Raw genomic sequence first — 24,798 nt, 5'->3', positions numbered from 1 at the left:
ACGGTTGCATAATGCTTCCCCTTTTGTCGGCCGTGTGTCTCGCCCCGGGTGGTCTGCTTCTGCCAACCACCTTTTGTACGTCGTTTCGAGTCGCTTCACATTAATGATGGGGACACATGGCGCCGTCTGATTGGTCGTCCTCGGTAACCGTTCCTCTTCTATGCCTATATATGGCCCTTTACCCCTTCATTTTATCATTTTCACGATCTGTTCTTCTTCAACTCCACTCCATCTCTGCGTTCTTTCTCCTTGTACCACACACAATTAACTCCACATTTGATCTGCTTATTGATTCATTGCTTCATACTACGTGAAAAAGAACCCAACTTTGTCACCATTTCTGTCAAATATTCTTTGCTCGAGTGTCGCTGTTTCATACTTTGCCTCTCCTCGAACCACCAATTCCTTCGTTCTTCCTGGATTCCTCTCTTGAACCTCCTTTCTTTCCTATTTCCAAGATGTCAGAATCCACTTCCCATGATGCTCCACCGGTGTCGTCCCCGGGGGCTGAGCCTGCATCCTCGTCTAAATTCGTGCCCACGGCTTCAGATATCATACCGGCTAAATTCAACTTCAACAAAGATCTTGAGGTCGAAAAGCCTTCCTCCGTTTCAGACAGGGGATTCGACGTGAGGCGGTATCCTCATCTATTACCGAGGAGAAGCTCGATATAGTCCGGGCCGATTGCGGCTGGAACACCCGTCCAGTTCGGGTCTTCGCCCCCGGACCAGATGAATCCGTTACTGACCATTGTGAAGGGTTTTTGTACGTTTACACGTACCCTTTCACGCTAAAACTCGACCCTCCGATGGATCCGGTCATTCTCGACATGTGCCGGACTTACGGGATTACATTGGCTCAGATCGGCCCGAATGTTTGTAGGGTCGTAGCGTGTCTCCGGCTGTTGGCCAACAACGCCGAGAAGGAGTTCACACTAGCCCACCTGATATGCCTATACTCCCCGAGGCTGTTCCGGGGTGGCGTAATGAAGCTGGCCAAGCGCAGCCGGAATCCCTTCTTCTAAAAAATGGATGAAGACAGAGACCGAGGATGGTTGGAGCGATACGTCCGGGTGAAGACCGAGGACATTATTCCAGCCGACCATATGCCTTTCCCGGAGAAGTGGAATAACAAGCGTAAGTCCGAAGTCTCGAATAATTGCCTTAGCGTTGCTTCGTCAAACTTTGATTCCGCTTTCTCACTGTTTTTCCTTACTTTTGTCAGCCAATAGGTACGTTCCCTCGGTCATTCGGAATCTGAGTGACTGGGTCACTGTGCTCCTCGACCAGCATCCTTACGACGACCGGACATGGGCCCACCTATCGCGTGGCCGATGGGTCGCCCAGAACCACGGTAGCCTTCTACTTCAATTCTGCTGCATCCTCCATTATTCGTTCTGTCCTTCAACCTTCTCAAACATCTTATTTTTTCAGGTTTGCCTAAGGGCTCGGTAGCCCCAAGACCGGAGTCGGGGACCGCTCCCCCAGCACCGGCGTCTGAGTTTGACACAGCGGGTTCTTCCCGTGTTCTTGCCGACGCTGCAAAAAGAAAACGGCCCTCCGAAAAGGGGCAGATGCCAAAGAGGAAGAAAGCAAGAAGCGTTGCTCGGTCTCCAAGGGAAGAGACGGAGCCCGACATCATTGTCCGGAGAGTCGGCTCCATTCCCTCCGTGGCTCCAATACCGGAGGAAGCAGTCTCTGTTCCGCCCCTTCCTTCTATCGGCGAAGGTCTCTTGGTTCCTGCTCCACATTCAGGTGCGGAAGAAATACTTTCCCCGGTTCCTCTTCGGTCGTTTGACTTTGTCGACATTTCAGGTGAAACTTCTTCGGAAGACACTCCCTTGTAAACAAAAAGGAGGTCCGGGGAAGCGGATGCTGCTGGAGCCGATCAAAGAACCGTCCCAATACCGGAGAGCGAAGCCCCCATAGGTGCTCGTTCATCTCCCGAGCATGAGCCTGTTAAAACTGCGGAGCCCCCGGCCTCGGCCGAAAACATTGGGGCTGCTCCAAGTTCATCTACCCCGGCTTCGCGGGTGGTGGATTTAGATGTTATGTTCTCGAGCACTCCCCCCGCCACCGGCGAAGCTGCGGGCTTTGGTTATCTCCTTATTCCTCGGGCCACGAGGTCGGCCAACCGAACCTCCGAATCTGGTGCCAGGGATGACTTGGTGAATATCTTCCCGGCCCCGAGCGTAGAGCCAAGGAGAACCAGATCGGCTGTAATCACCGTCCCCGAGGACTGCAGCTTCCTATCGCGTCCGGTAGGCGTAGCCAGCTATTCGCGGCCCCTCCTCTCTGACTCGGACAGGCGCAAAATGACCGGGGTCACTTGGCAGTGCCTCATTAACCCTGTATGCATGCGGGCAACCGGGTAAGACTCTTAACCGCCCTTGTACAGTTTATCTAGGGATTTTATCCTTACTTTGCCTAAGTCTTCTGACTTGTTTTACCTGCAGAGTGTGGTGTTGGTTAATGAAGCTTTCATCCGTGCCCAATATGAGATAGACGATCTTCGAGGCCAACTGGATGCCCAGGGCCGAGAAACGGAGAAATATCAGCATCTTCTTCAGGAGAAGGAGGAAGAATTGAACCGGGCGGCCGTGCTGGCCAACCTCCGTCCCGAGCTCGATGCGGCTAAGGACGAAAACCATCGTTTGAAGAGTGAACTGGTGGCTATGACTGATTATAACCGGAGCCTTGAGGCTGACAAAATCGGCCTTAGCCGGGATAAGGCCCAGTTTTCTTCGAGGCTAGATGAGCTCGAGACCACGGTTTCCCGACTACGTGGGGAACTGGACTCGGTGAAGGCTGATGCAACGGGCTTGACCGAGAAGAACCGGCAGCTCGAGTCCGAGGCTGCTTTGTTCAACGAGCGCAGGAGGGTGTTCGAGGAGAAAGACAAGGAGCGGTCTCGGATATGTGAAGGCCTAAGAGCCGAGCTCGAGGAGGTGGTTACTGCCAACGACGGCCTCAAGGCCGAGCTAGAGGCAGCCACCGGTAGGATAAGTGTCCTTAAGGACGACCGGGCTGATCTGGAAGCAAAACTGTCCAAGGCTGAGGCCGCGTTGGAAGAAACCTGCAAAAGTGTTGAGGCGGCCGAGGCTCATACTGCTATTGTTGCCGAGTATGAGAAGTGGAAGTCTCGGCGGATCACCCTCGAGCAAGCCGAGCACGGCCTTTCGGATCTTCCGGCCCTGATACTCGAGGTCAAGAGGATGGAGGAGAAAGCCAATCATTCTCTCGGGTCCGAGTCAGACGACTCCGAGCGGACCGAGTCTGAACATTCATCCACCTCTAGTTATGCCGGATAGCATAGGGCTTGTGTTTCGTCTTCTGTTTTTGTTTTTTGCCTTCGTAGGATTTTGATTTTTGATGTAAAAAGGACCCCTTGTATATATAAAGAATGTCCTTTTCCTGTTTCTTCGTTTGAATGCTCGCTATTATTTTTGATATAATTGTTGGTCCGTTCTAGGACAAGTCGACTCGTAGTCGTTAATTCACCGTGCCCGTAGGTCTTATTCGACATTTAGGGGCCGGTGGCTTATCAAATTTTGGCATGGATCATTGTGATCTCGTTGCCTTTGTCGAATTTCGACCACGGTACCCGGCGTAGGGTATGCGAATGAGGCAGTATCGAAATACAGTGGTTATCAACCGGGCAAAGTATATTTAACAAAAATGGTGACAAAGTTGGGTTCTTTTGCACGTAGTATGAAGCAATGAATCAATAAGAAGATCAAATGTGGAGTTAATTGTGTGTGGTGCAAGGAGAAAGAACGCAGAGATGGAGTGGAGTTGAAGAAGAACAAATCGTGAAAATGATAAAATGAAGGGGTAAAGGGCCTTATATAGGCATGGAAGAGGAACGGTTACCGAGGACGACCAATCAGACGGCGCCACGTGCCCCCATCATTAATGCGAAGCGACTCAAAACGACGTACAAAAGGTGGTTGGCAGAAGCAGACCACCCAGGGCGAGACACGTGGCCAACAAAAGGGGAAGCATTATGCAACTGTTGGCGCCATAACGAGAAGATAACGACGAGCTAACGGAACCGCCGGTTTCAGAAGTTATCCACTCCCCGTTACTCTGATAGATCGGAGATCCGGGAAGTGTGGGGCTATCTGTATACGGTGAAAATCGGATATAAGGCAAACCGGTGGAACGAGGTACCGGAGAAACTCAAAACGGTGGTTATCAACCGAGCAAAGTATATTTAATAGAAAGCTGTTATCCCAACTTTTGATATCTTTGCGTTTGCAAGAAGTTTATACATATGAGAATTTTAACTCTTTATTTCTTAGCCGTAGCAAATGTAAAATGGGACACGATTCGTTATGATCGTTTGGTCCTTAAATCAAAGGCTATGGCCGGTGGCCGGGCCTTAGTTTTGCCGTACCAAACTGGGACACGATTCATTATGATCGTTTGGTCCTTACATCGAAGGCTATGGCCGGTGGCCGGGCCTTAGTTTTGCCGTAGCAAACGTTGAGCTTCTCCGTCTACCTTGATCGGGGTCATGTTTGGTGCGGGCATAGTACTCCCCTAGCACTTATCCAAGCTCCGAGGTCGGGTGAGTGTTGTTATGTCCCCAATCGGAGGATGTGACATCGGGTATCCGGATACTCGCCTTTCATATTTGTTCAGTAACACGTTGTACTTGTTGCCTTATTAAAAACATTGTCGGAAAACCCTTTTTGGGACAAAACCGTACTAAGGAAAAGAGTGCAATACGTGTTTTCAGGCCTAGATTCTAATTTTTATCCCGCTCTTGACTTCCTGCAAAAGAGAAAAGTTAATAAGAGAATACGGGGAGACCATACCTTAGCAGTAGTATCTCTTCAGATGGGCCACGTTCCAGTTATTACGCAGACGCTGCCCGTCCATGGACTCCAATTGGTACGATCTTTTGCCTATTATACCGGTTATCTTGTACGGGCCTTCCCAGTTTGGACCCAGCTTTCCCTCGTTGGGGTTCTTGGCGTGCAAGGTAACTTTTTGAAGTACTAAATCCCCAACTTGGAAATGCCGGAAGTTAGTTCTTCGGTTGTAGTATCTTTCCATCCTCTGTTTTTGGGCCGCTATGCGGACCGACGCGCTTTCGCGTAGTTCATCTGTGAGGTCGAGCTTCACGGCCATGGCCTCCTCGTTTGACTCCTCGGTGGTATACCTGAAACGGAGGGTCGGTTCGCCAACCTCCACGGGGATAAGGGCCTCGTCCCCGTAAACCAATGAGAATGGGTCTCCCCGGTGCTCGATTTGGATGTGGTTCTGTAAGCCCACAACACCTCCGGCAATATCTCCCTCCAATGGTGCTTCGATGCTTCGAGTCTTTTTCTCAGATTTTGGATTATCGTTTTGTTCGTGGATTCTGCCTGTCTGTTTGCGCATGGGTGATACGGGGTTGACACGATTTTCTTGAACTTCAATCTCTCGAGAAAATTGTTGACCTTGCCACCCACGAACTGAGGACCATTATCACAAGTTATCTCGGAGGGGATGCCGAAACGGCAGATGATATGATCCCATATGAAGTCGATGTTCCTTCTCTCTTATCTTTTCGAAGGCCTGCGCTTCAACCCATTTAGAAAAATAGTCAGTCATAAACAAAATGAAACGGGCCTTACCTGGTGCCCGAGGTAACGGACCCACGATGTCCATTCCCCACTTCATGAAAGGCCAAGGAGAGATCACCGAATGCAGCAGCTCCCCGGGATGGTGAATCATCGGAGCATGCTTCTGACACCGGTCACATATTCGGATAAAACTTTTCACGTCTTCGTCCATCCGGTTCCAGTAATAACCGGCCCTGATAATTTTTCGAACCAGAGCTTCTGCACCGGAGTGGTTACCGCAAGTTCCCTTGTGTACCTCTCTCATCACGTATTCCGTTTCACCGGGGCCCAAACACTTCGCCAGGGGACTTCCTCCCCCTCGACCGAGGATCCCAAACTTGCTAATGCATCGGCTTCGCTGTTCTGCTCCCTCGGTATGTGCTGAATGGTCCATTCTTCAAATTGATGAAGCACCACTTGGGTTTTTTCGAGGTACCTCTGCATCCGTTTGTCTTTTACCTCGAACATGCCGTTAACCTGGTTTGCGACCAAAAGCGAGTCGCACTTTGCCTCGATTATTTCGGCTCCCATGCTCGAGCCAATTCCAAACCTGCAATCATAGCCTCGTACTCGGATTCATTATTAGTCAGCTTAGCAGTTCTAACGGACTGTCGAATGACGTCCCCGGCCGGGGTCCTAAGGACAATCCCTAGTCCGGAACCTCTGAGGTTCGAGGCCCCGTCCGTGTGTAGGGACCAAATGCCCGTGGTCTTTCCCGAGGTCAGCAAAAGTTCCTTTTCGACCTCGGGGACCGTAGCCGGGGTAAAATTTGCCACAAAATCGATCACGATTTGGGATTTGATGGCCGTTCGAGGCTTATACTCGATGTCGTAACCGCTAATTTCTACAGCCCATTTTGGTAACCTATCTGACAATTCCGGTTTATGCATGATGTTTTTCAAAGGGTAAGTGGTCACTACACATATGGGGTGGCATTGAAAATAAGGTTTGAGCTTTCTAGAAGCGCTTACCAGTGCTAATGCCAATTTTTCCAAATGGGGGTAACGGGTCTCCGCATCCCCCAAAGTTCTACTCACGTAATAGATAGGGAACTGCGTACCTGATTCTTCTCGGACCAAAATGCCACTTATCGCTACTTTGGAAACAGCTAGGTAGAGGAAAAGCGGCTCGTCGCACTTCGGCGTGTGCAGCAACGGGGGGCTGGACAAGTACCTCTTCAGCTCCCGTAGAGCTTCTTGGCACTCCGGTGTCCAAGCGAAGTCATTCTTCTTCCTGAGCAAAGAAAAGAAACGGTGACTCTTGTCCGAGGATCTCGATATGAAGCGACTCAGCGCCGCTATCCTCCCGGTGAGCTTCTGTACCCCCTTTATGTTGTTCACGACCTCGATGGCCTTGATCTTGTCCGGGTTGATTTCAATTCCCCGGTTTGACACCATGAAACCCAGAAACTTACTGGACCTCACCCCGAAGGCACATTTCTCTGGGTTGAGCTTCATGTTGTATCTGCGGAGCACATCAAAGGTTTCCTGCAAATGCTTTAAATGGTCCTATGTTTCCAGGGACTTAACAACCATATCGTCAACATAAACTTCCATCGTTTGCCGTATTTGTTCTTCGAACATTCCATTAACTAGGCGTTGGTAAGTTGCACTGGCATTTTTTAATCCGAAAGGCATGACATTATAACAGTAAGTCCCATAACGGGTGATGAAGGATGTTTTCTCTTGATCCTCCGGGTGCATCCGGATTTGGTTATACCCGGAGTAAGCATCGAGAAAACTTAACATTTCATGCCCGGCCGTCGCATCGATCATTCTATCGATGTGAGGCAATGGAAATGAATCCTTCGGGCATGCTTTGTTTAAATCCTTATAATCGACACACATTCGAAATTTATTACCTTTTTTGGGCACCACCACCACGTTAGCAAGCCAATCCGGGTATTTCACCTCCCGAATGGAACCTATTTTTAAAAGCTTTGTTACCTCGTCTTTCACGAAGGCGTGTTTTGGCTCCGCCATTGGCCATCTTTTTTGCTTCACCGGGGGAAATTTCGCATCCAAGTTGAGCCTGTGAGATGCTATTTCCGGTGATATACCTGTCATATCCACATGCGACCATGCAAAGCAATCGGCGTTAGCTCGAAGAAACTCAATTAATTTGCGCCTGAGCTCCGGGGTAAGCCCCGTGCCTAGGTATACCTTTCTATTCGGTAAGAACTCGAACAGGATAATCTGCTCCAGCTCCTCTACGGTTGACTTGGTTGCGTCCGAGTCATCCGACATGACAAAAGATATGGGTATCCCGAAATCATCCTCTTCATAAACCGGATCTGGCCCGGTGTGCTTTGGTTGCTATTGGGGGACCTCCCCTCCGGTAACACCCCTCACTTCCTGAGTCAGCTCCTTGGGCCGGGGCGCCGCCTCCTTGACTGCGAACATTTCCTTTGCTGCGGGCTGCTCACCTCGGATGGTTTTAACCCCTTCTGAGGTGGGGAATTTCAGCAACTGATGCAGTGTTGAGGGTACTGCCCTCATGCTATGTATCCAGGGTCTTCCCAGCAAAGAATTATACATCATGTCCCTTTCGATCACGTAGAACATTGTTTGTTGAATGGTGCCACCAACGTTTACGGGCAGCGAGATTTCCCCTTTTGTGGTTTCGCTTGCCATATTGAACCCGCTGAGTACCCGGGTTGCCGGTACGATCTGATCAAGCAACCCTAGCTGTTCGACCACCCTCCACCGGATGATGTTGGCCGAGCTACCTGGGTCAATCAAAATACGTTTAACCTTAGTTTTAAAGACAAGTATAGAGATTACCAACGCATCATTGTGCGGTTGAATGATGCCCTCTGTGTCCTCGTCATCGAAGGAGATAGAGCCCCCGGATAAGTGATCTCGGGTGCGCTTTTCTCGAACAATAGAAATTTTGGTTCGCTTCATTACCGGCCCCCGAGGGACATCGACGCCCCCAATTATCATGTTGATTGTATGCTGGGGCTCCACCGGCTCGATCATTCGATGAGCTTCCCTTTCCTTGTAATGGTTTTTGGCTCGCTCGCTCAGCAGATCTCAGAGATGACCTTTTTTCAATAACCGGGCTACCTCTTCCCTCAACTGGCGACAATCCTCGGTTCAATGACCATGGGTTCCGTGATATTCACATACCATGCTTGAATCCCGTTGACCTGGATCTGACCTTAGTGGTTTCGGCCATCTTACATCCGAGACGCGGCCGATGGCCGAGACGAGACCGGAAGTACTAACGTTGAAGTTGTATTCCGAAATCTTTGGTGGACCCCTATTACTAGCAGAGCTCCGGGCATCGCTCCTGAACGAGAGCCCTCGGCTGTTTGACGGGCGCTCGACCCGCTTGCTATCCCGACCTGTGAAACGGTTCGGGCTCTCCCTCGACTTTTCCGACCTGAAATTTTGCCTATCCTTCGATGGCTGAAACCTTTCCTTCGATGATTCGGCCTTTGTTTCGTACCCCTTTCTTGATTTTTCAAAACTTCTATCCCTTTTTGGATGGACCGGGGGGAGCTCGAACTGGTCATCCTCCACCCGAATCTTCGATTCATATCTATTATGGACATCGGCTCATGTCACAGCCTCATATTCCAGCAAATTTTCTTTTAATTTGGACGAAGCAGCTGAACTTAGCATGTTGAGCCCCTTTGTGAAAGCTTGTGCGGCCCATTCCTCCGGAACCGGGGGGAGTTCCATCCGTTCCCTCTGGAACCGGTTGACGAACTCACGCAATAACTCGTCGTCCCTTTGGGTTATCCGGAAGATATCGGCCTTGCGGGACTGCACCTTCTTGGCACCGCGCGTGAGCCTTTACGAATGCATCAGCGAGCATTTCGAAAGAAGTGATCGAATGCTCGGGTAGGTGGTCGTACCACGTCAGTGCTCCCTTCGACAGAGTCTCCCCAAATTTTTTCAACAATACTGACTCAATCTCATCTTCCTCCATATCATTACCCTTTATGGCACAAGTGTATGAGGTTACGAGCTCGTGCGGGTCCGTTGTGCCGTCATATTTCTGTATGTCGGGCATTTTGAACCTCTTTGGGATCAGTTTCGGGGCCGTGCTCGGAGGGAAAGGCCTTTGGATATACCTTTTTGAGTTTGGCCCTTTTAGTAAAGGCGGAGCCCCCGGGATCTGATCCACCCGGGAATTATACGTTTCGACCCTCTTCTCGGTCGAGTCCACCCGCTTTGCTAGAGTTTCGAGCATCTTCAGAACCTCAGTGGAGGAACCAGCTCCGGAACCGTTACTCTCGACAATCCGTGGCTTGTTCCTTCCAGTTTCGGCTACGTCCTTTGCCCTCACCGGCTCTGTTTCACTACTTCCGTTTTGCAGCCGGGCTATAGCGATTCCTTGCTCGGTGATGGCCGATCTCTGTTCCTGCAACTTTTCCAAAATCAAACGTAAGTTAACATTGTCGTTCGGTTCACCAGGTTCTCTTTGGTCTTGTGTCCGGGACAGAGTAACCGAATTGTGGGTATTTAGAGGATTGGTGGTCGGCATGGCGGTGTTCTGTTGATTGAGACCCTCCCTCAAATTAATGGGGTTCGGGTCAGCAGGGTTTGGCAATCCCCGGGATCCGGTGCCTTCATTTTCTTCTACGATCTCGGCGTCGTTGACGTGACCAGATTGTTCGACGACAGCCATTAGTCCGCTTTTGAGGATACGGACAGGAGATGGAGATGTTTTTGATTTTGACGAATATGATAGAAATCAAGACCAAAGACCACTATTATCCTAGCCCCACGGTGGGCGCCAAACTGTTTACCCCGAAATCGGATAATCAATTAAATTTGTAAATGGGTATAAGATATGTGCTTGGATCTTGATGTATGTTAGATGGAGAAAACGTATATGTGAGAGTTCTTCAACAAAATGGCTAATTATGGCGATTTGTTATGAATACAAACGTTTATAAACAATGTGAGATACTTGATGGAATAGACACAATATAAATGCAAACAAGTGGCCTTGGCCGAATCAGTTATTAAAAAAGAGATTGTATGCATGAACTATTTTATTTTGAATGTTCTTGGTAAGTGAAGGAGCCAACCCTTACAAAGGAGGGGGATGTGCTCTATTTATAGTGTGACCACCATGGGTCTCATATGATTTGAACTAATAGAATAATAGTAACAAGGACAGCTCTGCACGGATTTGGTGGGATTGGACTGACGGCGCCGTCTGACACACGCATGGTGGGTAGTTGACCATGACAGGACGTTGCTGGCGTGTGACCCGCGTGCAACGGCCGCACGGACCAACGGCTACTCGGACCAATAGCTATACGGACCAACGGCCATGAATGCTCGGGTCACCGGGCTTGGCCATTTCAACGACGCAGAAGGCAGATCAGTCGGTGCCCTCGCTCAGCCCCGGCCCAAGCATTACCCCAATCAAAGGCGAATAGTATCCGACACATTCTCATTCCTTTCTCCGGTACCTCGTTCCACCCGTTTGCCTTATATCCGATTTTCACCATATACAAGAATATGTGAATACTTATAGCAAAAATGTATTGATCATGCAACATATGAAGTGCAATGCCTGAGTCAATTTGGGTATAAATTTTGGTCGATCAACATTCACGTTTTAATTTTCGTACTTTTATAATATTATGAATAGATATAGATATGATGTGTTATGATGAAAAGTGCAGAAGAAACTGATACATGCTTCTTGTCCGCAAAAAGTTCCTATGGACGTTAGTTGCACATATATTATCTTTTAATTATAGAAGCCTAAAAAAGTGATTAGAAGGTTGTAAGCGGATAAATTTTTGTTTGTTTGGCTAAAAGTACCTTGAGTTGACACCAAGTTTGAATAACTTGAATAAGATAGACCGGGGTTTACAATGTCTGCTACGGTTCAGGTGGACTCAATGAATGGATTTAGTCAACACATGAGTGGTGGGTGCGACGTACAATCACAACTCTGGATCATATTTCTTTTTATAGACTTTCACTTATAATTATATTTTTTTATTTTAACCCGGTGTTCGATAATCGTTTTGTGTCTCGATTATTCTGAATTCACATAGGTGAATCCACTTTAAGTAAAACACTTTCTATGAAAAGCAACTATATATTTATTGTTGCGGCAACCACAAACTTGGTCAAAATTTTAGATATGCTATAAATAAAAAAAGAAACCTCCTTCAGTTTCAATTTATTTGTGTGGTTGTGATCTGACGCGGAGTTTAAGAAAATAAAGAAGTTTTTTGAATCTTGTGGTATTAAATTAAAAATATGTAAAATATCCCAAAATGTCCTTCAATCTTGTGGTCTTAAACGTGACCTATAGAAAATTAGAATTAAACCGTTGCCAAAAAAGGAAACAAATATTCTTTTAAATCGAGGGAATAGTAAAAAAAGATAATCTAGAACAATCTAATATTGAAACCGAATTAACTTTCTTTTATTCCTTGCGTAATCCAGAGACCAAAAGTACATATCAAGGACCTAGCCAAAAGGTCTATTTGACAGCAATTTCAATTAAATCACACTTAAAGAAAAAGATTAAATCACAAGTACAAGATCTTTAAAATATTCTAAATTCTACGTATCTAGTCCTATTGACTCATGGTATTAGAACCTATTAAATTTTGGCAGTTTTCTATCACGACCTATTTTAGGATCGCGCGGGCACCTATCATTCCCACCTTAGTAGGCAAACTCTTAATCCAAAAAAAGAATCATTTGCAAGCAAAGAACAAGGTTCATTGATCTCCAATTATAACATAATCAAAATGCAGAAGTAAAACCATTATATATAGACAAAATAGCGAAAATGTTTACAACAATTTAAGAAATACGACTCTTTCCCATGACCTGGTTTAAGAAATACGACTCTTTCCCATGACCTGGTCTAGATTAGTACAAGATCGAAGACTAATTACAGAAATGAATATAAAGACTCAACCTCCATCTATGAATGAGAATGATGGAGGCCTTCAAGAAGGGCACCGTACATCTTCTAGAAAACTCCAATCAATCAATATCCTGAAAAACTCTACACCCCAAAACGGATGTAGCAAGAGTAGTATCAGTACAACACTAGTACTGGTAAGCATCATAGGCCAACAATGATTAGAACAACATAACAGTAAAATAATTCACACACAACCATGGTAGGCGAAACTAAGTCAACAGTACACCTCACCTACCACTCGCCTCAACAAATATAAGGTTCTTATATCCATTAACTCTTCCTTATATCCATTAACTCTTCCTTAAGGGTTCATTTGCTTGACTACATTACCACTCACCTTATAGTTCATATAACATACAATAGGCAACAATGTTGAAGTATCACTAGTCAACTATCATAACAAAATTCACTCTTGCTTTTAGGGAAAGTTCTCTCGTCGTTCTAGTATTCATTACTCACCCAACCTAGAGACCCATATTAAGGTCACCCTATACCACGCTTTCCCAATCCAAGATCACTGCTATAATTATAGCAAGTAATCCAACTATGGCTAATCTGAATCAGTATATCACAATTATATCATAACAAGTCATCACCCATGTTATAGCATCTAAAGCTAACTATGCCAAGTCTCAGTATGATCATTCCGAACCAGTATATCACAATAGTATCACAACATGTCACCGAAATCATAGGTAAAATGCAATGCAATAATGTAGGTATGATATATGCAGTGCATATGCACCGTACACATGTACTCCGATGATGGAACATCACATCTCGGCAGCACAGCCCATGGGGACCCGCGAAGTCCATGTCCCACTCTCATGATCCCGGCAAAGACTTCGGGCATCGGACACTCATTCGTTCCTGGTAAGAAACCTCGGGCAACGTACACTCAGTCTACTCCGATAAATGACCTCGGATCACAGACTCTCATATTTCTTTTACACTCTCCTGCAGAAACCTCAGAGGCTACACTCTCTCACTTACCATCATCAATACCAAAACCATGCAATATCACTGAATTATGGAAATGAGTATGAATACTATGCAATGTAATATCAACAACCAATTCAGTCCCATACAGTACCACCCAGGGCACACAAGTAATATCAATAATAAGGCTAGATAATAAGCCACAAAGAAATCACAATCTCTTCACAATGCTGATTAATAAGGTACCGCAATATCATAGTCATGATATATAGTTACACCTCGAAAAATTTCATATCAGTGTGCAGTGAATAGGCTAACGTAAGTTAAGGTGTATATAATTCCCCTACTAGTAAGAAGGGATACTTAATGATTCTAATTAAAATTTCAAAGACATTTGGGGAAAAAAAGAAGAAAGCTTGTTGGAGAAAAGTTAAGGTAGAGAATTTTGAGCACAGTGTACCAGCGGATATTCCTGGTGATTTATGGGGTTAGAAGTTGAACGGATTGAACCGACGCAGGCTGGCCAGATTCAGGGAAGTCTGCAGACATCAGACATTATCGACGGACCTTCAATATGCACCGTCACTATGTTATGCAAATCCTGATCTGCAGAAGCAGATCGACGAGATACGTCGACGGACCGTCAACACGTTGACGGGCCGTCGATCTCTACCGTCAATAGGACTCTGCAACTTCTGATCTGCAGAAGCAGGTTGATAGAGCAAGTCGACGGACTGTCGACACGTCAACGTGACCGTCGACCCTCTTATCGAACCGCTTTTCTGGAACTTTCCAGTTTCAGCTATAAATAGACTAGTTGAGCTCCGAATTTTCAGATTTAAGTCCCTCTCTAAGTCTTGAAGGTTCTAAATTCTCTCATTATATCATCATATATCCAAGGGAAATCAAGGAGTAAACACCAAGAATAAGTATAATCAAGTGCAAGGATACTCTCGAGTGTTTGGGGAAACCAAGACTCTCCTTTGGTGTTGAAGTAGGGTTTTATCCAAGTGAAATAGTTCAATTCAAAGTCCATTCCTACATTATCAAAGGTAAGTTTTATGTTCAATTCATGTTATTAAGAGTATTGAGAGGTTAAAAGACTTGGATTATGAAAGGGAGCAGAATATGGAGTACAAATATAGAAATAGTGATACTCTTGATTAATGACTTAACTTGAATAATAGTTCTTGACATATTATGAGTACAAACTTGTGGTGAATGATACGAATGATATTAAAATAGTATTTTATGAGAATGAATATGATGTTATAATAGATGAATGGTTATGGATGATCTTGAAGGTAGATTTAAGAAGTAAACAATGTTTAACTTAAAGAATCTATTGATTATATTATCATGAGTGTTCTTATTGATGTTGAGGGTTATCTTATTTCATGGAAGAAGTTGTCAAAATAAAGGAAGTGTCGCCAAATTTCCATTAACTTTTAGTTGCTTTAGCTTAAGCTTAAGTATGTTTCCGGTTGTCTAATTTTAGTACAAAATCTCGTGAAGGTAGCATCGCGAGCTCGAAAGGCAAGCAAGTAGGAAATAGAGTTAAAAAGATATAAAGGTATGTGAGGCTAGTCCCTTCTTTTCCTAAGGCGTGATTCCTATAATATGACATTCCTTTCTCTTTCCATGACTTACCTCTACCCGAAAACTATAAGCCTATGACTATTAGGAGTTACTCATGAGATAATGATAAGAGACGTGTTATGGATAAGATAATGACGACGATGAATCCATGTCTAGAGATTCTAAAGTTTATGATATGATATTTTTATGAAGCTAATGAACCTTATATATGATTTCTTGATGTTATTCATTGTTATTAGGCTCACCTTATGATGCTAGTTCCTTCAAGGTGGGACATGATGACCATGGCTACTTCATAATGGAATCGGGGATTCTCGACCTTACGTCACCCCGATAGAGTTATAGCTTTTACTTGAGTTCTAATGTATGCTTTATGATAAGTATATAATGACGAGATTATACCGTGCCTAGATGGCCGGGCATGAGACCGCTAAGGCGGGCTGCTTATGACAGCACCGTGCCTAGATGGCTGGGCATGACACTGCTATGGCGGGTGGCTTATGATAACACCGTGCCTCGGACGCGGGAGGCCCGACGCGGGCTAATGATGTTATCGATTCAGCCAGATTATGTATGTATGTATGTATGTATGTGTGACATGTTTGAAAGGTAAAAGTGAGCATGCATGATTCCACCTCAAGAGGCGAGCAACTACAGTTATCTTTCCCTCTTATGCTTTCTATGTTTTCTTATTATGTTATCGTATATGACTTACGTACTTAGTACATTGTTCGTACTGACATCCTTTCTTTTTTGGACGTTTTGTTCATGCCCACAGGTAGGCAGGGAGGCGGTACAGATTCTTAGGAGCTATCCAGCAGCTACACAAGAGCACTCTATTTCTCCAGAGATGCCAGTCATTGATGTATTCTTTTGTGTATATATTTGGGTATGACGGGGTTCTGTCCCGTCCTTATATCTCAGTATTATAGTATAGGCTCGTAGATATGTATTTGTGCATAGTAGTTGTCTCATGGACACATCAGTGTGTATTTTGTATATCATTTTTACAGCCGTGAGAGATTATGTATGTATATATATATATATATATGTATGTGTGTGTGTGTGTGTTCAAGCTAGGTATGCTAACTAGCATAATGGGTGGTGCTCGGTAGTCAGCTCCGGGTACCCGTGATGGCCCCTAGTCAGGTCGTGACAAAAGTGGTATCAGAGCAGTTCCATCCTAGGGTGTGTCTACGAGCCGTGTCCAGTAGAGTCTTGTTTATGCGTGTGAAGCGCGCCACACTTATAAGAAAAGGCTGCGGGGCATTTAGGAAAAATGACCGTCTTTCTTCTTAATAGGTCGTGCGATAGAGCCATGTTATAAGCTTTCCTCTTCTCTAATTGTGTGTTATGATTTTAGCGATGCCGGTAAAGACAAAAGCCACCGCCGCCCAGAAGGGCAAGGCTACGACAGAAAGGCCAATGGAAAGAGAGCTGCCAATAAATGTAGAAGAAGGTGAATCCCATAATGAGGCTCCTTCTTATACCTCCCACACTAAGCCTATTCTAGGAGAACAAGAAGGGATCTCTACCCCAGCTCCTATGCCTCCAGTTCCTCCACCGGGTGCTTCGGGTCAACAAATGACTGAGGCTACTCAGTTATTGACTCAGTTGGTTGCTGCTCAGGCTCAACGACAAAGTGCAGGTCCCGGTGATAGAGCCATTAGTGCAAGGGCTCGTGATTTCATGAGTTTAAATCCTCCAGATTTTTTTGGTTCAAAGCCGAATGAAGATCCGCAAGGTTTTATAGATGAAATGTTGAGGAGGTTGAAAATCATCCATGCCTCCGATACTAAATTTGTGCAGTTGGCATCTTATAGACCCCGGGTTATAGCAGTCCTTTGGTACAATAATTGGATTTTTTCCACAGGGGAGAATGCACATCCCCCGGTTTGGCAAGAGTTCGTGAAAGCTTTTATTTGTCATTATTTTCCACCCGAGGTCTGTCGGACCAGAGCTGATAAATTCTTTAATCTTAAGTAAGGGAATATAAGTGCCCGGGAGTAGAACCTTCACTTTAATTCATTGTCCTGGTATGCTCCGTCTATGGTAGCCGATATGGGAGATAGAGTACATAGATTTATGAATGGCTTAGGGCCACATTTTTTCAAGGATTATTTAACGGCTTCACTATAGGAGGGGATGGACATTTCCCATATCCAGATCCACGCCCAGAACTTAGGGGAGCAACAGCAGCTGCGCCGAGGTTAGCGTGATGTTGATAGTGGGCACAGTAAGAGGGCTAGATCCGTTAGTGCTAGTAGCGAGTATAGAGGGGAATCGAGGCAGTCATACTCTGGGCATTTGTGTCAGTTGCGACTAGTGCACCCCCTCGATTTGCGGGTAGGATATTTGACCGCCCCATCTACTCAAGTTAGGGATAGACCTCGAGAGTTTCGGGTTCCCAGTTTGGAAGTTATTATAGTCGAAAGAGGCCACCGGTTCCACGATGCAGCCAGTGTAGGAAGTTACATTCGGGTCCATGTCGTCAGAGCTCAGACGCTTGCTATGCCTGTGGTCAGGTGGGGCACATGATGCATGATTGCCAGTCGATGGGTAGTAGAGTTGGGGCTCAGTCCATAGGATCCGCAGCTGGTTCTTCCTCATCTGTACATCTGGTAGGGCAGACTCCCCAGACTCCAGTAGGCCTTGGTAGGAGCAGAAGGGGAGCATCCATTTCAGGTGGCACCCAACCTCGTATTTATACTTTAGTTGGACGTCAGGATCTTGAGTCCTCCGCGGACGTGGTTATAGGTATATTATCCGTATTCTCTCATGATGTTTATGTATTGTTTGATTCGGGTTCTACGTTGTCTTATATCACTCCTTATATTTCTAAGCGAATTGGGGTGAAACCCGAACCGATCAAATCTTTCGAGGTATCTACTCCGTTTGGTGATCCAGTAATAGCTAGACAAGTGTATAAGAATTGCATGATTGTAGTATGTGATCGTCAGACTAAAGTTGATTTGGTTGAGCTGGAAATGTTAGATTTTGATATGATTATGGGCATGGATTGGTTGGCCTCGTGCTATGCTAATATGGATTGTAGAACGAAAATAGTCCGATTCCAATTTCTAGGAGAATCAGTGCTCGAATGGGAGAGAAATACAGCATCCCCGAGAGGTAAGTTTATTTTCTACCTCATAGCAAGAAAGATGACTGCAAAGGGCTATATTTATCATCTAGTATGAGTTCATGACACCGAAGCAAAGCCGCCGACTCTTCAATTTGTCTCGGTAGTAAATGAGTTTCCAGATGTATTTCCAGATGAACTTCTAGGACTTCCACCGAAATGGGAGATTGATTTCGCTATCGATGTGTTGCTGGATACCAAACCTATATCTATTCCTCCCTATAGAATGGCTCCTGCAGAATTAAAAGAGCTAAAGGCACAGTTGAAAGATTTGCTCGAAAAGGGATTCATTAGACCTAGTTCATCGCCATGGGGAGCTCCTGTCTTATTTGTGAGAAAGAAAGATGGTTCTTTACGAATGTGCATCGATTATAGGCAGTTGAACATGGTGAAGATAAAAAATAAATATCCTCTTTCGAGAATCAATGATTTGTTTGATCAATTACATGGTGCCGAGTGATTTTCCAAAATAGATCTGCAGTCAGGTTATCATCAAGTGAGAGTTAGAGAAAAAGATATTCCGAAGACAGCTTTCAGAACCAGATATGGTCATTATGAATTTCGAGTAATGTCATTCGGGTTGACAAATGTCCCAGCGGTGTTCATGAATTTGATCAATAATGTGTTCAGGCCTTTGTTAGATCTATTTGTGATAGTATTCATTGATGATATTCTAATATATTCTCGGTCAGAAGTAGAGCATGCGAATCATCTATGTACTCTCCTTGGAATTCTTCGGACTCGTGAACTATATGCCAAATTTTCAAAATGTGAGTCCTGGCTGAATTCTGTGACATTTCTGAGCCATATTATCTTAGCAGACGGTATTCGAGTTGATACTCAGAAAATTGAGGCTGTGAAGACTTGGCGAAGGCCTACAATGCCTACAGAGGTCCGTAGCTTCTTGGGCTTGGCAGGTTACTATAGGAGATTTGTGGAAGGATTTTCTTCTATTTCAGCACCATTAATGAAGGTAACTCAAAAGTCAGCAAAATTTCAGTGGACCGATGCCTGCAAACATAGTTTTTAGGAATTGAAGGACAGATTGACTTCGGCCCCAGTTCTGACACTTCCAAATGGGTCAGAAGGCTATGTTGTTTATTGTGATGCCTCTGGTGTCGGATTGGGTTACGTGCTGATGTAGCATGGTAAAGTCATTGCCTATGCTTCCCGAAAGTTGCGGAAGCATGAAAGGAATTATTCAACTCATGATCTTGAATTGGCTGCAATTATTCATGCATTAAAAATATGGAGATATTAATTGTACGGTGTGCATGTTGACATTTATACAGATCACAAGAGTCTCCAATATATTTTCAAGTAGAAGGAGTTGAACCTTCGACAAAGACAGTGGTTAGAATTATTAAAAGATTATGATGTGAGTATTCTATATCATCCTGGAAAGGCGAATGTAGTAGCTGATGCACTTAGCCGCAAATCAATGGAAAGTCTATGTGAGGTCCCTCCAGAGAAGAAAGAATTAATCCGTGAGCTTCACCAGCTAGCTAGCCTCGAAGTTCGTCTAATTGATTCAGGCAATGCAGGGGTTGATATTCATAATTCAGCTATTTCCTCTTTAGACACGGAAGTAAGAAGGCGCCAATATGAAGATCCCCAGTTGAGTCGCTATAGAGATACATTTCCTGAGAAAGAGAAGTCGACATTTGGAGTTTCTGCAGATGGAGTTCTCAGGTATCGAGGCAGGCTACGTGTGCTAGATGAGGCAGGGCTACATCGTCAGATTCTAGAAGAAGCTCATTATTCCCAGTATTTTATTCACCCAGGGGCGACAAAGATATATCACGATCTTAAGCTAATATATTGGTGGCATAGAATGAAGAAGGACATAGCAGAATTTGTAGCTCAGTGTCCAAATTGCCAATAAGTGAAAATTGAGCATCAAAAGCCAGGAGGATTGTTACAAGCCGTGGAAATTCCAGCCTGAAAATGGGAAGTGATCAACATGGATTTTATTATAGGTTTGCCTCGTTCCCGGCGTAAGTATGACTCCATATAGGTGATTGTTGATATACTTACAAAATCACCCATTTTCTTCCGGTCAAAACCACATATTCAGCAGAAGATTATGCAAGACTGTATCTTAAGGAGACAGTGCGACTTCATGGTGTCTCGGTGTCTATTATCACAGACCGAGGAGCATAATTTACTGCTAAATTCTGGAAGTCTTTCTAAGAAGGCTTGGGTATTCTAGTGAGACTTAGCACAATATTTCACCCACAAACTAATGGGCAAGCTGAACCCAGTATTCAGACCTTGGAAGATATGTTACGGGTATGTGTGCTAGATTTCTGAGGTAGTTGGGATGATCACTTGCCGCTCATTGAGTTTGCATATACCAATATCTACCATTCCAGCATCCAAATGGCTCCATATAAAGCTATATATGGAAGGAAGTGTAGATCGCCAATTGGGTGGTTTGAAGTAGGAGAGGTACAACTAATAGGTCTGGAGTTGATTCAACAAGCGATGGAAAAGATCAAAGTTATTCGAGATTAATTTATGACAGCCCAAAGTCACCAGAAATCTTATGCAGATAACCGTCGGCGAGACTTAGAATTCCAAGTGGATGATTGGGTGTTTTTGAAAGTGTCACCGATGAAAGGCGTAATGAGATTCGGCAAGAAGGGAAAACTTAGTCCCCGATATATTAGACCTTATAAGATTATACGCAAAGTGGGCCAAGTAGCTTATGAGCTGGATTTACCTCCAGAGCTTGAATCAGTCCACCCAGTTTTTAATGTGTCGATGCTTCGCAAATGTGTTGGAGATCCATCCAGAATTACGCCGATAGGTGATGTCCAGATTATCGAGAAGTTGGCCTATGAAGAGGTGCCCATTGCCATACTAGATAGGCAGGTGCGGAAGCTCAAGAAAAAAGAGGTAGCTTCAGTCAAGGTCTTATGGAGAAACAATAACTGAGAAGAAATGACTTCGGAAGTAGAGGAAAACATGAAGTCCAAGTACCCGCAATTGTTTCCACCCCCGGAAGAGATTCAAGATGGGATGCCATTATCATAAGGTATGTAATGCTTTCGTTTAATGCTTTTGGTCGTGTGTGGCCACATCCTATTGCCATTATGTTGTAGCCCTGTGAGGCAATGTTATTGTGGGTTGTTGTGACAGGGTGGTAGTGCCATATTATAGGGGAAACTCTAGTGAAATTTTTGTAGAATCCTTAAGAACTTAACATTCGAGGAAGACTATTCTTAAGGGGGAAAAAGTGTTGCACCTCGAAAAATTTCATATTGGTGTGCAGTGAATAGGCTAACGTAGGTTAAGGTGTATATGATGCCCGTACTAGTAAAAAGCGATACTTAATGATTCTAATTAAGATTCCAAAGACATTTGGGGAAAAAGAGAAGAAAGCTTGTTGTAGAAAAGTTAAGGTAGAGAATTTTGAACATAGTGTACCAGCAGGTATTCCTGGTGATTTACGGGGTTAGAAGTCAAATGGATTAAACCGACACAGGCTGGGCAGATTCAGGGAAGTTTGCAGACATCAAACATTATTGACGGACCATCAATATGCACCGTCACTATGTTCTGAAAATCCTGATCTGCAAAAGCAGATCGACGGACCGTCGATACGTCGACGAACCATCAACACGTCGACGAACCATCAACACGTCGACGAGCCGTCGATCTCCGCCATCAATAGGACTCTGCAACTTTTGATCTGCAGAAACAGGTCAATGGATCAACGGACCATTGACACGTCATGTGACCCGATACGTCGACGTGACCGTCAACCCGCTCGTCGAACCGCTTCTCTGGAACTTTCCAGTTTCAGCTATAAATAGATGAGTTGAGCTCCAAATTTTCAGATTTGAGTCTTTCTCTAAGTCTTGAAGGTCCTAGAAAAATTCTCTCATCATATCATTATATATCCAAGGGAAATCAAGGAGTAAACACCAATAATCAGTAGAATCAAGTGCAAGGATACTCTCTAGGGTTTGTGGAAACCAAGAATCTCTTTGGTGTTGAAGTAGGGTTTTCTCCTGGTGAAGTAGTTCCATTCAAAGTCCATTATACATCATCAAAGGAAAGTTTTATGTTCAATTCATGTTATTAAGAGCATTGAGAGGTTAAAAGACTTGGATTATGGAAGGGAGCAGAATATGGAGTACAAATATGGAAATAGTGATACACTTGATTAATGACTTAACTTGAATAATAGTTCTTGACATGTTATGAGTACAAACTTGTGGGAAATGATACGAATGATATTAAAGGAGTATTTTATGAGAATGATTATGATATTAAAATATAGGAATGGTTATGGATGATCTTGAAGGTAGATTTAAGAAGTAAACAATGTTTAACTTACAGAATCAATTGATTATGTTATCGTGAGTGTTCTTATTGATGTTGAGGGTTATCTTATTGTTACACCTCGGAAAATTCCCCGTACATGCACAAGGAATAGACCAACGAAGGGTATGAGTGTGTAATGTTTACTAAGTAAGGGGTGATGATTTATGAATTTTCGAAAATGAGAAAGTTGTAGAATTTTATTCAGCCCAGTGGTCGTATTGTGATTTACGGCCCGTAAAGTGATTTACGGACCGTAAACCACCATCGTCCTCCAGCCTTCCAAATTTCAACTTTCTGTTAAAGTGTTGAAATGGCTAAATACGACTTGGTGGACGGCCCGTAAACTGGTTTACGGACCGTAAACCTCGATCGTAAACTGCCATGAACCTCAGCCAAACTTTCTGTTTTGGACATGCTTAAACACGACCACACTATACGGCCCGTAAACTGTGGTTTACGACCACTGTTCACCCCGACGAAGGTTCATTAAACATCAGATTTTGTGATTAATAAAAGGGACCAAAGCCTTATTTTATTTCATTTCTCAGTTACACCATTCAAGAATACTCTAGAACTCTCTCAACACTTCCTCCATAAGAATTCAAAAGAATCAAAGGGAACATCAAGATAAACAACACTAAATTCTTGAAACCAAGTGCAAGAACACATCAAGGGATCATCTAAGTCAAGCAATTCCCAAGAAGGTGAAACCAGGGTTTTTTCTAAGTGAAGTATTTCAACTCAAGGATTATTCAACCGTCATCTAAGGTAAGTTTCATGACCTTGGCATGTGGTTTGAAGTATTAGAAGACTAAGACACTTGAATTGTAGTAAGACATAAGAAGTGCACCATTATTGAGTGAATAGTGTCACTATGGAATGATAGATAAATGGAATCATGGAAGTTGATATGCTATGATTATAAATACGTTATAAATGACGTATAGACCATGTAATAAGTGTGAAGTGAGTAAAACTATGATGATGAGCTAAAACCATTAAATGTGGGGAAATTGGAAGAAAATGGTGGATTTTGCTCAAGGTGTGTAAACGATGATTGTTTCTTGTAATATTATGAGTATTGTTGTAAATGTGTGGGAGTTGCAATATAACGGGGAAAAGTAATAGAAACAAAGGAAATGCCGCCTAAATTTCTCTAGAGATAACGATGCGTTCTTGTAGTCGATTAGCTAATGTTAATATGATTCTCTCGTGAAGGTAACGACGTGACTTCGAAGGAAGAAAAGTGATCGATAACGTGGTTAAACGACAAAGGTATGTGAGGCTAGACCCTTTCTTTCTATGCCATGAATCCCATGACATGATTTCCTCTCTTCCCCTGATTCTCCTATACCTGGAAAGCCAAGAGTTTAAGATCGTAAATAGCTATATGAGTCAAGAAACATGATATGACGTTCCTACGATGCAAATGATATTGTTATTTGTACACACTCACCTTATACATTGATACCTTCAAGGTGAGGCAGAGTATTCATGTATGACCATAATAGAATCGAGGGTACACGACCTTACGTCACCTCGACGGAATACAGCCGATCTAGAGTCTTTATGCATGTATAATAGCAAGTATGTTTTAATAAGAATATTGTATAAGTATTTTTATAATGAGCATGTCATGATTGCATTCACACCGGGCCTAGTTGGCCGGGCAGACACCGCTTCGGCGGGCGGCGATACGGATACACCACGACCTTCGGGCGTGGGCAGACACCACTAGTGGGCGGCATGAGATGGTACCCCGGACGCGGGAGGCCTGGACGCGGGCTTATATTATTGATGATCACATCGTTCCGACATGAACGGGCAGCTTGCATGTCATGCATTTATGATATTATGATAAGTATGAGTAAGATAGCATGCATTACTTCTCTTATGATTATTATTCAGATTCAGATGTTCTTATTGATGCCCTCACTATATTATTGTTGTCCTTCTTCATTGTTCATGCCTCTCATACTCAGTACAATATTCGTACTGACGTCCTTTCTCTTGGACGCTGTGTTCATGCCCACAGGTAGACAGGGAGGCGAGCTTGATCCAGATATTTAAGAGCTGCCAGCTGTTGAGAGCACTCCATTGTTCGGAGGTGCTTATGATTTATATATATATATATATATATATATATATATATATATATATATATATATATATATATATATTTTGGGCATGACAGAGTCTTATTCCGTCCATTGTATAGTATGTTAGTAGAGGCTCGTAGATGCATAGT

The sequence above is a fragment of the Lycium barbarum genome, chromosome 12 (genome assembly GCF_019175385.1).
Source record: "Lycium barbarum isolate Lr01 chromosome 12, ASM1917538v2, whole genome shotgun sequence".
NCBI classification, from domain to species: domain Eukaryota; kingdom Viridiplantae; phylum Streptophyta; class Magnoliopsida; order Solanales; family Solanaceae; genus Lycium; species Lycium barbarum.
The sequence above is the reverse complement of the archived record's forward strand: the minus strand, read 5'-3'. Positions refer to the sequence as shown.